This window comes from Triticum urartu, chromosome 3A, assembly GCF_056163025.1.
Source record: "Triticum urartu cultivar PI428250 chromosome 3A, HENAU_Tu73, whole genome shotgun sequence".
In the NCBI taxonomy this organism is placed as follows: domain Eukaryota; kingdom Viridiplantae; phylum Streptophyta; class Magnoliopsida; order Poales; family Poaceae; genus Triticum; species Triticum urartu.
This window is the reverse complement of record NC_141875.1, coordinates 740,226,064-740,241,899: the sequence shown is the minus strand read 5'-3', so window position 1 is coordinate 740,241,899 and position 15,836 is coordinate 740,226,064.

Genomic DNA, 15,836 nt, shown 5'->3' with positions numbered 1-15,836 from the left:
TACTTAAGAACTCCCACTTAGATAGACATCCCTCTAATCATCTAAGTGATCACGTGATCCATATCAACTAAACCATAACCAATCATCACGTGAAATGGAGTAGTTTTCAATGGTGAACATCATTATGTTGATCATATCTACTATATGATTCACGCTCGACCTTTCGGTCTCAGTGTTCCGAGGCCATATCTGCATATGCTAGGCTCGTCAAGTTTAACCCGAGTATTCTGCGTGTGCAAAACTGGCTTGCACCCGTTGTAGATGGACGTAGAGCTTATCACACCCGATCATCACATGGTGTCTCGGCACGACGAACTTTGGCAACGGTGCAGACTCAGGGAGAACACTTTTATCTTGAAATTTAGTGAGAGATCATCTTATAATGCTATTCAAACAAAGAAAAATAAGATGCATAAAGGATAAACATCACATGCAATCAATATAAGTGATATGATATGGCCATCATCATCTTGTGCTTGTGATCTCCATCTCTTAAGCACCGTCATGATCACCATCGTCACCAGTGCGGCACCTTGATCTCCATCGTAGCATCATTGTCGTCTCACCAACTATTGCTTCTACGACTATCGCTACCGCTTAGTGATAAAGTAAAGCAATTAAAGGGAGATTGCATTGCATATAATAAAGCGACAACCATATGGCTCCTGCCAGTTGCCGATAACTCCGTTACAAAACATGATCATCTCATACAATAAATATAGCATAATTTCTTGACCATATCACATCACAACATGCCCTGCAAAAACAAGTTAGACGTCCTCTACTTTGTTGTTGCAAGTTTTACGTGGCTGCTACGGGCTGAGCAAGAACCATTCTTACCTACGCATCAAAACCACAACGATAGTTCGTCAAGTTAGTGCTGTTTTAACCTTCTCAAGGACCGGGCGTAGCCACACTCGGTTCAACAAAAGTTGGAGAAACTGACACCCACCAGCCACCTATGTGCAAAGCACGTCGGTAGAACTAGTCTCGCGTAAGCGTAGACGTAATGTCAGTCCGGGCCGCTTCATCCAACAATACCGCCGAACCAAAGTATGACATGCTGGTAAGCAGTATGACTTGTATCGCCCACAACTCACTTGTGTTCTACTCATGCATATAACATCTACGCATAAACCAGGTTTGGATGCCACTGTTGGGGAATGTAGTAATTTCAAAAAAATTCCTACGCACACACAGGATCATGGTGATGCATAGCAACGAGAGGGGAGAGTGTTGTCTACGTACCCTCGTAGACCGTAAGCGGAAGCGTTTATCAACGCGGTTGATGTGGTCGTACACCTTCACGATCCGTCCCGATCAAGTACCGAATGTACGACACCTCCGCGTTCAGCACACGTTCAGCTCGATGACGTCCTCGCCTTCTCGATCCAGCAAGAGGGGCGAAGTAGTAGATGAGTTCTGGCAGCATGACGGCATGGTGACGGTGTTGGTGAAGAACAATCTCCGCAGGGCTTCGCCTAAGCACTACGAAAACTATGACGGAGGATAAACTAGATGGGACGGGGTAGCCGGCACACGGCTTGGTGTTTCTTGATGTGTCTTGGGTGCTAGCCCTACCCCTCTATTTATATGTTGAGCCTTGGGGTCGAAACTTGGAGTAAAAGCCTCCACAAAGTCGGTTTCACCTGAAAGGCAAGAGTCCTTCTCAGACTCCAGGGCCAGACGCTAGGGTTCCCGGCGTATAGACCCAGACGCCTGGCCCCTGGACTTTGCAAAACTTCCTTTTGCGCTTTCCAAAAACCTTGTGGGCTTTCCCCTTTGGCCCAAATAAAGTGTTCTCGTACCCAAATAATTCGGGAAACATCCGGAACCCCTTCCGGTGAATTCCGGAACCCTTCAGGAGACCAAACACTATTATCCCATATATCAAACTTTATCTCCGGACCATTCCGGAGTTCCTCGTCATGTCCGTGATCTTATCCGGAACTCCGAACAACATTCGGTTACCAACATACATAACTCATAAATACTATATCGTCGACGAACGTTAAGCATGCGGACCCTATGGGTTCGAGAACTATGTAGACATGACCGAGACATTTCTCTGGTCAATAACCAATAGCGGAACCTGGATGCCCATATTGGCTCCTACATATTCTACGAAGATCTTTATCGGTCGAACCGCATAACAACATACATTGTTCCCTTTGTCATCGGTATGTTACTTGCCCGAGATTCGATCATCGGTATCTCAATACCTAGTTCAATCTCGTTACCGGCAAGTCTCTTTACTCGTTCCACTATACATCATCCCGCAACTAACTCATTAGTTACAAATGCTTGTAAGGCTTATAGTGATGTGCATTACAGAGTGGGCCCAGAGATACCTCTCTGACAATCGGAGTGACAAATCCTAATCTCGAAATACGCCAACTCAACAAGTACCTTCAGAGACACCTGTAGAGCACCTTTATAATCACCCAGTTACGTTGTGACATTTGGTAGCACACAAAATGTTCCTTCGGTAAACGGGAGTTGCATAATCTCAGTCATAGGAACATGTATAAGTCATGAAGAAAGCAATAGCAACAAACTAAACGATCAAGTGCTAAGCTAACATAATGGGTCAATTCAATCACATCATTATCCTAATGATGTGATCCCGTTTAATCAAATGACAACTCATGTCTATGGTTAGGAAACATAACCATCTTTGATCAACGAGCTAGTCAAGTAGAGGCATACTAGTAACACTATGGTTGTCTATGTATTCACACATGTATCATGTTTCCGGTTAATACAATTCTAGCATGAATAAGAAACATTTATCATGAAATAAGGAAATAAATAATAACTTTATTATTGCCTCTAGGGCATATTTCCTTCAGCCCCTGGCTTTGAGGCGCGCCCCTGCATGTGGCGCCTCCTACAGCCGCCATGCTAGCGCCCCCGGCGACCCTGGTGCCCCCGGTGCCCGCGGCCCCTTTGGCGCATGTGGCCGGTCCGGTCACCCGCGGCCGTACGGGCATTTTTCGCCTGAGCTCGCGCTACGCCTCGGATGACTACGTCCATGCGGCGTCCACCTCTGAGCCGTTGCTGTTGCCGTCCTCCGTTCGAGCCTCTCTTCGTGACCCGCTCTGGATGGCTGCGATGCAAGAGGAGTTTCACACCCTGTTGCACTGTAGCGACCAGACCTCAAACGGTCCAATCTCTGTTCTCCGGTGTCATCCCTGGATCAGTAATGCTGACACCACACAGTACTTGAAGGGTTTATAACAGAGTAACAATCACACACTTATTACATCGAGTGTCTCAATAGAGAACTTATTACAATAAATATGGCTTAAGGCCATCTAATAACGATAACAACGGAAGGCTTGGAAGATACGTGAGTCCATCAACTCCAACGGCATCACTGAGTATAGAACCACGACCTAAAACTCCTTAATCGTCATCTGAAAAAGTCTGCAACATTAACGTTGCAGCCCGAAAATGGGTCAGCACATGGAATATGCTGGCAATGTAACACGTAGAGAGTAATGGAATGAAACAGCTATACTATATGCATATTTGGATGGTGGAAAGCTCTATGGTTATAGTTTTGCGTAAAGCCAATTTTTCCCTACTGCAAAGGAATAAATTTTTATTTAACTATTATGGTGGTTGTTGAACATTGAGAATGGTTGACAACATCCTCAATCCCAATTAAGTAACATCATTAAACAAACCCATCAAATTAAAATTTATAGTAACATGTTGACATTCACATGATAATCCAGGTACTAGATACTCAAGATGTCCATAACCGGGGACACGGCTAATCATGATTAGTTTATACACTCTGCAGAGGTTTGCGCAATTTTCCCCACAAGACTCGATCGCCTCCGTTTGGATTCTCGCACTACACGGTGTTTGAGAAACGGATGACCGAGACATAGTCTTTCAGAAGCACTAGCACCTTACGATGCGTAGACCGTACCACCTACATCCCGTACATCTGCTAGTCTACCACTGTAAGAGTTCGCACGACTTAGTCAACTATGCTAGAGCCCATAATAGCTTGTGGCTGCACACAGAAGTTTCTATCATGAAAAATCTCATGATCCCTTTGAGCCTGGGTGGCGGTCCAAAAGAAAACAGGCAATCCTGGAATACCCAGGTACCTCAATCCACCCAGATGTCTATTTAAGTTGCCACCTTAGATAAACCATTGATTTAAAAATCTCACATCTGTCATGGATATCACTCACCCAATCCACGTCTACTAGCATAGCATAACAAAAATAAGCAAACGTAGAAGTAACTCCCAAAGGTTTGATAATAAACAGGTAATAGGTATTACCTCAACTACTTCCCAAACCCACAATTTAATTAGATCCTAATCATGCAATGTATAAGGGTTGATCTAATGCAATAAAACTGGGTAGTAGAGGGTATGATCAAAGTGTTACTTGCCTTGCTGATGATCCGCGAAACTTAGTGATTCGAAGTAACAAGCGGCGCACTCCGGGTACTCTATCGCAAACAAACAAGCATACAATAAGTACTCAACTAATGCACAGGTTAAACTCAAATAAGAGATCTAACCAGAAAGTTCAACTTAAGAACTCCGGCTGGCAAAAAGAATCAAATCGAACGAAGCAACGAAAGACAAACGGCAAAAGAAACAGACTTCGTTTACTATTCTGGATCTAGGGCAATTTTTACAGTGGCAAAAACTTGTTTAAGTTGGTTAAACGGAAAGAGGGTTTCGAGATGAAACTACAGGCGCTTGAATCGCCTGATTCCAATAAACGAGCGAAAAGTTATACTAAAACGAAAATCGGATCAGAAATCGCGATCAGAAAAATCGCAGATTTAATCCGAGAAAAAGAAAAACGACGAACAGTCTAACGAACGAACGTTCGTTAACTGGATCTAAACGACGAACATGTTCGCTAAAACGAACGAACGAGCGAATGCTCGCTAATTAGTCTAAACCGAAAAAACCGTTCTAATAAAAAAACGAATCTAAAAAAATAAATCGCGGATTTAAAAAAAATGGGCAGCGGGTCTAGCGAGCGACGAGGCGGCGGCCGGCGGCGGCGCGGGCGGCATCGGGGCTAGGGTTTCGGCCCGGGCCCCGGGCGGCGGCTTATATGGGCTGCCCCAGGCGGAGTCCCGCTCGGGTACGGCCCGGAGTCGGTTCGCACAGGATGAACATTTATTTGGGGCCCAAATGCAATTTTGAAAAACGCGCATTTTTTCCCAATTCAAATAAAATAAGAAATAAAACCAAATAAAATCTTATTTGATTTTTTTAATTAAATCCTCAATATTTCTTTATTTTGGGAAAGTCATTTTATTCCCTCTCTCATATTTTTGTGATAGAAATTTATTGAAGACAAAATAAATAAAATCAAATGACCCTATTTTCAAAATTTGAGACAACTCAAATATGAAAATAACGAAATCCCCAAGTCTCTCCGATGGTCCTTGAGTTGAGAAAAATTTCTAGGATCAACCAAAATGCAATAAATATGATATGCAATGATGATCTAGTGTATAACATTCCAAATTGAAAATTTGGGATGTTACAAACCTACCCCCCTTAAGATGAATCTCGCCCTCGAGATTCGGGTTGGCTAGAAAATAGGTGAGGGTGGTCCTTCAGCAAATCTTCCTCTCGTTCCCAGGTGGCTTCATCCTCCGTGTGTTGGCTCCACTGAACCTTTCAAAACTTGATAACCTTGCTGCGGGTGACTCGACTAGCATACTCTAGAATCTTAACTGGTTCCTCCTCATAAGTCAAATCACTGTCGAACTGAATTGCTTCCAGTGGTACCGTATCTCTCAGTGGTATGTCAGCCATCTCCGCGTGGAACTTCTTCAACTGGGATACATGAAATACGTCGTGAACTCCTGACAATCCTTCGGGCAATTCCATGTTGGGGAACGTTGCAGAAAACAAAAAATTTCCTACTCGTTTCACCAAGATCATCTAGGAGTTCATCTAGCAATGAGTCATTGGATGCATCTACATACCTTTGTAGATGGCGCACGGAAGCGTTCAAAAGAACGGTGATGATGTAGTCGTACTCAACGTGATCCAAATCACCGATGACCAGCGCCGAACGGACGGCACCTCCGCGTTCAACACACGTACGGGACGGGAGACGTCTCCTCCTTCTTGATCCAGCAAGGGGGGAGGAGAGATTGATGAAGATCCAGCAGCATGACGGCGTGGTGGTGGATGCAGGGCGTCACAGAAGCAGGGCTTCGCCAAGACTACGAGGGAGAGATGTAACGGGGGGAGATGGAGGCGCCAGGGGCTGGTGTGAAATCCCTCCTCTCCCCCCACTATATATAGGGGTGCCAAGGGGGGGGGCGCCGGCCCTAGTATATGAGATCTACTAGGGGGGGCGGCGGCCAAGGGGAGGTTTCCCTCCCCCCCAAGGCACCTAGGGGTGCCTTCCACCACATGGACTCTTCCATGGTGGAACCCTAGGCGCATGGGCCTATAGGGGGTGGCGCCCCAGCCCACTATGGGCTGGGTTCCCTCCTATTTCAGCCCATGGGGCCCTCCGGGATAGGTGGCCCCACCCGGTGGACCCCCGGGACCCTTCCGGTGGTCCCGGTACAATACCGATAACCCCGAAACTTGTCCCGATGCCCGAAACAGCACTTCCTATATATAATTCTTTACCTACGGACCATTCCTGAACTCCTCGTGACGTCCGGGATCTCATCCGGGACTCCGAGCAACATTCGGGTTTCTGCATATACATATCTTCACAACCCTAGCGTCACCGAACCTTAAGTGTGTAGACCCTACGGGTTCGAGAGACAAGCAGACATGACCGAGACGACTCTCCGGTCAATAACCAACAGCGGGATCTGGATACCCATGTTGGCTCCCACATGCTCCACGATGATTTCATCGGATGAACCACGATGTCGAGGATTCAATCAACCCCGTATGCAATTCCCTTTGTCAATCGATATGTTACTTGCCCGAGATTCGATCGTCGGTATCCCAATACCTCGTTCAATCTCGTTACCGGCAAGTCACTTTACTCGTACCGTAATGCATGATCCCGTGACCAGACACTTGGTCACTTTGAGCTCAATATGATGATGCATTACCGAGTGGGCCCAGTGATACCTCTCCGTCATACGGAGTGACAAATCCCAGTCTCGATCCATGTCAACCCAACAGACACTTTCGGAGATACCCGTAGTCTACCTTTATAGTCACCCAGTTACGTTGTGACGTTTGGTATACCCAAAGCACTCCTACGGTATCCGGCAGTTACACGATCTCATGGTCTAAGGAAAAGATACTTTGACATTGGAAAACTCTAGCAAACGAACTATACGATCTTCTGCTATGTTTAAGATTGGGTCTTGTCCATCACATCATTCTCCTAATGATGTGATCTCGTTATCAATGACATCCAATGTCCATAGTCAGGAAACCATGACTATCTGTTGATCAACGAGCTAGTCAACTAGAGGCTTACTAGGGACATGTTGGTGTCTATCATTCACACATGTATTACGATTTCCGGATAACACAATTATAGCATGAATAAAGACAATTATCATGAACAAGGAAATATAATAATAATGCTTTTATTATTGCCTCTAGGGCATATTTCCAACAGTCTCCCACTTGCACTAGAGTCAATAATCTAGTTACATTGTGATGAATCGAACACCCATGGAATTCTGGTGTTGATCATGTTTTGCTCTAGGGAGAGGTTTAGTCAACGGATCTGCTACATTCAGGTCCGTGTGCACTTTACAAATCTCTATGTCTCCATATTGAACATTTTCACGAATGGAGTTGAAGCGACGCTTGATGTGCCTTGTCTTCTTGTGAAACCTGGGCTCCTTGGCAAGAGCGATGGCTCCAGTGTTGTCACAGAAGAGCTTCATCGGCCCCGACGCATTGGGTATGACTCCTAGGTCGGTGATGAACTCCTTCACCCATATTGCTTCATGTGCTGCCTCCGAGGCTGCCATGTACTCCGCTTCACATGTAGATCCCGCCACGACGCTTTGCTTGCAACTGCACCAGCTTACTGCCCCACCATTCAAAATATACACGTATCCGGTTTGTGACTTAGAGTCATCCAGATCTGTGTCGAAGCTTGCGTCGACGTAACCCTTTACGACGAGCTCTTCGTCACCTCCATAAACGAGAAACATTTCCTTAGTCCTTTTCAGGTACTTCAGGATATTCTTGACCGCTGTCCAGTGTTCCTTGCCGGGATTACTTTGGTACCTTCCTACCAAACTTACGGCAAGGTTTACATCAGGTCTGGTACACAGCATGGCATACATAATAGAACCTATGGCTGAGGCATAGGGGATGACGCTCATCTCTTCTATTTCTTCTGCCGTGGTCGGGCATTGAGCTGAGCTCAATTTCATACCTTGCAACACAGGCAAGAACCCCTTCTTAGACTGATCCATATTGAACTTCTTCAATATCTTATCAAGGTATGTGCTTTGTGAAAGACCTATGAGGCGTCTCGATCTATCTCTATAGATTTTGATGCCTAATATATAAGCAGCTTCTCCAAGGTCCTTCATTGAAAAACTCTTATTCAAGTAGGCCGTGATGCTGTCCAAGAGTTCTATATCATTTCCCATCAAAAGTATGTCATCTACATATAGTATGAGAAATGCTACAGAGCTCCCACTCACTTTCTTGTAAACACAGGCTTCTCCATAAGACTGTGTAAACCCAAACGCTTTGATCATTTCATCAAAGCGAATGTTCCAACTCCGAGATGCTTGCACTAGCCCATAAATCGAGCGTTGGAGCTTGCACACCTTGTCAGCATTCTTAGGATCGACAAAACCTTCCGGCTGCATCATATACAATTCTTCCTTAAGGAAACCATTAAGGAATGCCGTTTTGACGTCCATTTGCCATATCTCATAATCGTAGAATGCGGCAATTGCTAACATGATTCGGGCGGACTTCAGCTTCGCTACCGGTGAGAAAGTCTCATCGTAGTCAACCCCTTGAACTTGTCGATAACCCTTAGTGACAAGTCGAGCTTTATAGATGGTCACATTACCATCCGCGTCTGTCTTCTTCTTAAAGATCCATTTATTTTCTATGGCTCGCCGTTCAACGGGCAAGTCAGTCAAAGTCCATACTTCGTTTTCATACATGGATCCTATCTCGGATTTCATGGCTTCCAGCCATTTTTCGGAATCCGGGCCCGCCATCGCTTCTTCATAGTTCGAAGGTTCACCGTTGTCTAACAACATGATTTCCAAGACAGGGTTGCCGTACCACTCTGGTGCGGAACGTGTCCTTGTGGACCTTCGAATTTCAGTAGGAGCTTGATCAGAAGTATATTGATCATTATCATTAACTTCCTCTCTAGTCGGTGCTGGCACCTCAGGAACATTTTCTTGAGTTGCGCCATTTGCCGGTTCAAGAGGTAATACTTCATCAAGTTCTACTTTCCTCCCACTTACTTCTTTCGAGAGAAACTCTTTCTCTAGAAAGGACCCATTCTTGGCAACAAAGATCTTGCCTTCGGATCTGAGGTAGAAGGTGTACCCAATAGTTTCTTTTGGGTATCCTATGAAGACGCATTTTTCCGACTTGGGTTCGAGCTTCTCAGGTTGAAGTTTCTTCACTTAAGCATCGCATCCCCAAAATTTTAGAAACGACAGCTTAGGTTTCTTCCCAAACCATAATTCATACGGTGTCGTCTCAACGGATTTCAACGGAGCCCTATTTAAAGTGAATGCGGCAGTCTCTAAAGCATAGCCCCAAAAGGATAGCGGTAAATTGGTAAGAGACATCATAGATCGCACCATATCTAATAGAGTGCGATTACGACGTTCGGACACACCGTTACGCTGAGGTGTTCCAGGTGGCGTGAGTTGTGAAACTATTCCACATTTTCTCAAGTGCGTGCCAAATTCGTGACTCAAGTATTCTCCTCCACGATCTGATCGTAGAAACTTGATTTTCCTGTCACGTTGATTTTCAACCTCACTCTGAAATTCCTTGAACTTTTCAAAGATTTCAGACTTGTGTTTCATTAAGTAGATATACCCATACCTACTTAAATCATCAATGAGGGTGAGAACATAACGATAGCCACCGCGAGCCTCAACACTCATTGGACCGCACACATCAGTATGTATGATTTCCAATAAGTCGGTTGCTCGCTCCATTGTTCCTGAGAACGGAGTCTTGGTCATTTTACCCATAAGGCATGGTTCGCATGTGTCAAATGATTCACAATCAAGAGACTCCAAAAGTCCATCTGCATGGAGCTTCTTCATGCGTTTGACACCTATGTGACCAAGGCGGCAGTGCCACAAGTATGTGGGACTATCAACCTTACTTCTTTTGGTACTCACATTATGAACATGTGTAGCATCACGTTTGAGATTCATAAGGAATAAACCATTCACCATAGGAGCATGACCATAAAACATATCTCTCATAAAAATGGAACAACCATTATTCTCAGATTTAAAAGAGTAGCCATCTCGAATTAAACGAGATCCCGATACAATGTTCATGCTCAAAGCTGGCACTAAATAACAATTATTAAGGTTTAAAACTAATCCCGAAGGGAGATGCAGAGGCAGCGTGCCGACGGCGATCACATTTGACCTTGGAACCATTCCCGACGCGCATCGTCACCTCGTCCTTTGCCAGTTTCCGCTTATTCCGCAGCCCCTGCTTTGAGTTACAAATGTGAGCAACTGCACCGGTATCAAATACCCAGGAGCTACTACGGGCACTAGTAAGGTACACATCAATTACATGTATATCATATATACCTTTTGTTTTGCCGGCCTTCTTACCCGCTAAGTACTTAGGGTAGTTCCGCTTCCAGTGACCGCTTCCCTTGCAATAAAAGCACTCAGTCTCGGGCTTGGGTCCATTCTTTGGCTTCTTCCCGGCAGCTTGCTTGCCGGGTGCGGCAACCTCCTTGCCGTCCTTCTTGAAGTTCTTTTTACCCTTGCCTTTCTTGAACTTAGTGGTTTTATTGACCATCAACACTTGATGCTCCTTCTTGACTTCTACCTCCGCTGATTTCAGCATTGAGAACAACTCAGGAATGGTCTTTTGCATCCCCTGCATGTTGAAGTTCATCACAAAGCTCTTGTAGCTTGGTGGAAGCGACTGGAGGATTCTGTCAATGACCGCATCATCCGGGAGATTAACTCCCAGCTGAGACAAGCGGTTATGCAACCCAGACATAGTGAGTATGTGCTCACTGACAGAACCATTTTCCTCCATCTTACAGCTGAAGAACTTATCGGAGACTTCATATCTCTCGATCCGGGCATGAGCTTGAAAAACCATTTTCAGCTCTTCGAACATCTCGTATGCTCCATGTCTCTCAAAACGTTTTTGGAGCCCCGGCTCTAAGCTGTAAAGCATGCCGCACTGAACGAGGGAGTAGTCGTCAACACGTGTCTGCCAAGCGTTCATAACGTCTTGGTTCTGTGGGACGGGTGGATCACCTAGCGGTGCTTGTAGGACATAATCTTTCTTGGCAGCTATGAGGATGATCCTCAGGTTCCGGACCCAGTCCGTATAGTTGCTGCCATCGTCTTTCAGCTTGGTTTTCTCTAGGAACGCGTTGAAGTTGAGGACTACGTTGGCCATTTGATCTACAAGACATATTGCAAAGATTTTAGACTAAGTTCATGATAATTAAGTTCATCTAATCAAATTATTAATGAACTCCCACTTAGATTAGACATCCCTCTAGTCATCTAAGTATTGCATGATCCGAGTTAACTAGACCGTGTCCGATCATCACGTGAGACGGACTAGTCAACGTCGGTGAACATCTTCATGTTGATCGTATCTTCTATACGACTCATGCTCAACCTTTCGGTCTTCTGTGTTCTGAGGCCATGTCTGTACATGCTAGGCTCGTCAAGTCAACCTAAGTGTTTGCATGTGTAAATCTGTCTTACACCCGTTGTATGTGAACGTCTGAATAAAACACCCGATCATCACGTGGTGTTCTGAAACAGCGAACTGTCGCAACGGTGCACAGTTAGGGGGAACACTTCTTGAAATTATTATGAGGGATCATCTTATTTACTACCGTCGTTCTAAGTAAACAAGATGCAAAACATGATAAACATCACATGCAATCAAATATTAAATGTGACATGATATGGCCAATATCACATAGCTCCTTTGATCTCCATCTTGGGGCTCCATGATCATCTTGTCACCGGCTTGAAACCATGATCTCCATCATCGTGTCTCCATGAAGTTGCTCGCCAACTATTACTTCTACTACTATGGCTAACGCGTTTAGCAATAAAGTAATAATTTACATGGCGTTTCTCAATGACTCGCAGGTCATATAAAAGAATAAAGACAACTCCTATGGCTCCTGCCGGTTGTCATACTCATCGACATGCAAGTCGTGATTCCTATTACAATAGCATGAACATCTCATACATCACATATAGATCATTCATCATTCATCACAACTTTGGCAAAAACAAGTTAGACGTCCTCTAATTGTTGTTGCAAGTTTTACGTGGCTGAATTAGGGTTCTAGCAAGAACGTCTTCTTACCTACGTTAAAGCCACAACGTGATTTGTCAACTTCTATTTACCCTTCATAAGGACCCTGTTCATCGAATCCGCTCCAACTAAAGTGGGAGAGACAGACACCCGCCAGCCACCTTATGCAACTAGTGCATGTTAGTCGGTGGAACCGGTCTCACGTAAGCGTACGTGTAAGGTTGGTCCGGGCCGCTTCATCCCTCAATACCGCTGAAGCAAGAAAAGACTAGTAACGGCAAGAAAGTTGACAAATCCACGCCCACAACTAATTGTGTTCTACTCGCGCAAGAAGAACCTAGCTCATGATGCCACTGTTGGGGAACGTTGCAGAAAACAAAAATTTTCCTACTCGTTTCACCAAGATCATCTAGGAGTTCATCTAGCAACGAGTCATTGGATGCATCTACATACCTTTGTAGATGGCGCACGGAAGCGTTCAAAAGAACGGTGATGATGTAGTCGTACTCGACGTGATCCAAATCACCGATGACCAGCGCCGAACGGACGGCACCTCCGCGTTCAACACACGTACGGGACGGGAGACGTCTCCTCCTTCTTGATCCAGCAAGGGGGGAGGAGAGGTTGATGAAGATCCAGCAGCACGACGGCGTGGTGGTGGATGCAGGGCGTCACAGAAGCAGGGCTTCGCCAAGACTACGAGGGAGAGATGTAACGGGGGGAGATGGAGGCGCCAGGGGCTGGTGTGAAATCCCTCCTCTCCCCCCCACTATATATAGGGGTGCCAAGGGGGGGGGGCGCCGGCCCTAGTAGATGAGATCTACTAGGGGGGCGGCGGCCAAGGGGAGGTTTCCCTCCCCCCCAAGGCACCTAGGGGTGCCTTCCACCACATGGACTCTTCCATGGTGGAACCCTAGGCGCATGGGCCTATAGGGGGTGGCGCCCCAGCCCAATATGGGCTGGGTTCCCTCCTATTTCAGCCCATGGGGCCCTCCGGGATAGGTGGCCCCACCCGGTGGACCCCCGGGACCCTTCCGGTGGTCCCGGTACAATACCGATAACCCTGAAACTTGTCCCGATGCCCGAAACAGCACTTCCTATATATAATTCTTTACCTCCGGACCATTCCGGAACTCCTCGTGACGTCCGGGATCTCATCCGGGACTCCGAACAACATTCAGGTTTCTGCATATACATATCTTCACAACCCTAGCGTCACCGAACCTTAAGTGTGTAGACCCTACGGGTTCGGGAGACAAGCAGACATGACCGAGACGACTCTCCGGTCAATAACCAACAGCGGGATCTGGATACCCATGTTGGCTCCCACATGCTCCACGATGATTTCATCGGATGAACCACGATGTCGAGGATTCAATCAACCCCATATGCAATTCCCTTTGTCAATCGATATGTTACTTGCCCGAGATTCGATCGTCGGTATCCCAATACCTCGTTCAATCTCGTTACCGGCAAGTCACTTTACTCGTACCGTAATGCATGATCCCGTGACCAGACACTTGGTCACTTTGAGCTCAATATGATGATGCATTACCGAGTGGGCCCAGCGATACCTCTCCGTCATACGGAGTGACAAATCCCAGTCTCGATCCATGTCAACCCAACAGACACTTTCGGAGATACCCGTAGTCTACCTTTATAGTCACCCAGTTACGTTGTGACGTTTGGTATACCCAAAGCACTCCTACGGTATCTGGGAGTTACACGATCTCATGGTCTAAGGAAAAGATACTTTGACATTGGAAAACTCTAGCAAACGAACTATACGATCTTCTGCTATGTTTAAGATTGGGTATTGTCCATCACATCATTCTCCTAATGATGTGATCTCGTTATCAATGACATCCAATGTCCATAGTCAGGAAACCATGACTATCTGTTGATCAACGAGCTAGTCAACTAGAGGCTTACTAGGGACATGTTGGTGTCTATCATTCACACATGTATTACGATTTCCGGATAACACAATTATAGCATGAATAAAGACAATTACCATGAACAAGGAAATATAATAATAATGCTTTTATTATTGCCTCTAGGGCATATTTCCAACATTCCAACTTGTAGGCTACTTCTCCCATACGTTCCAATACTTTGTATGGGCCTACAAAACGTGGCGCTAACTTTCCCTTAGTTCCAAAGCGCTTAACTCCTCCATGTGGTGATACTCGAAGATAAACTCGGTCTCCTTGCGTTTAGAATCTGCATAACTCTTCTGCCTGGATTGAGCTACCTTTAGCCTGTCGCGAATTAATTTCACTTTCTGTTCAGATTCCTTTATCAGATCCGGTCCAAACAACTGGCGATCTCCAACTTCATCCCAGGTCAATGGGGTCCTGCACCTCCTTCCGTACAGGGCTTCGAAAGGGGCCATCTTCAAACTGGATTGATAGCTGTTGTTGTAAGAGAACTCTGCATATGGCAAATTCTCATCCCAACTAGATCCGTAATCTAGCGCACAAGCTCTTAGCATATCCTCCAAGATCTGGTTGACTCTCTCAGTCTGTCCATCTGTTTGCGGGTGGAAAGTTGTGCTAAACTCTAGTCTGGTTCCCAAAGTCTCATGCAACTGATTCCAGAACTTTGAAGTAAACTGGGTTCCTCTATCCGATACAATGCTCCTTGGAACTCCATGGAGACATACGATCCTGGTCATGTATATCTTTGCCAACTTCGCACTGGTATAGGTAGTCTTCACTGGAATGAAATGAGCTACCTTTGTCAAACGATCGACTACAACCCATATCGAGTCATAGCCTGAACGTGTTCTGGGCAATCCTGTAATAAAATCCATCCTAGCTTATCCCACTTCCATTCGGGTATCGACAATGGTTGTAGCAATCCTGCTGGCTTCTGATGCTCTGCCTTCACTCTCTGACATACATCACAAACTGCTACGTACTCCGCAATATCCTTCTTCATTCCGGTCCACTAGAAAATATCCTTCAAATCCAAATACATCTTGGTATTTCCTGGGTGAATCGAGTATGGTGAGTCATGGGCCTCTTGCAGAATTAGTTTCCTGATCTCCGAATCATTTGGTACATAGACACGGTCTTCAAACCATAAGGTATCGTGCTCATCCTCACGAAATCCCTTAGCTTTTCCTTTGCAAATTTTCTCTTTGATAGAAGCAATCTCCTTGTCAGTCCTTTGGGCTTCTCTGATTTTATCCATCAAAGTAGACTGAATCTCCAATGCTGCTACATAGCCTCTCGGGACTATTTCTAAACATAACTCTCGAAGATTTTCGGCTAAATCATTTGGTAATTCTCCCGTCATTAGGGTGTTGACATGGCTCTTACGCCTTAATGCGTCA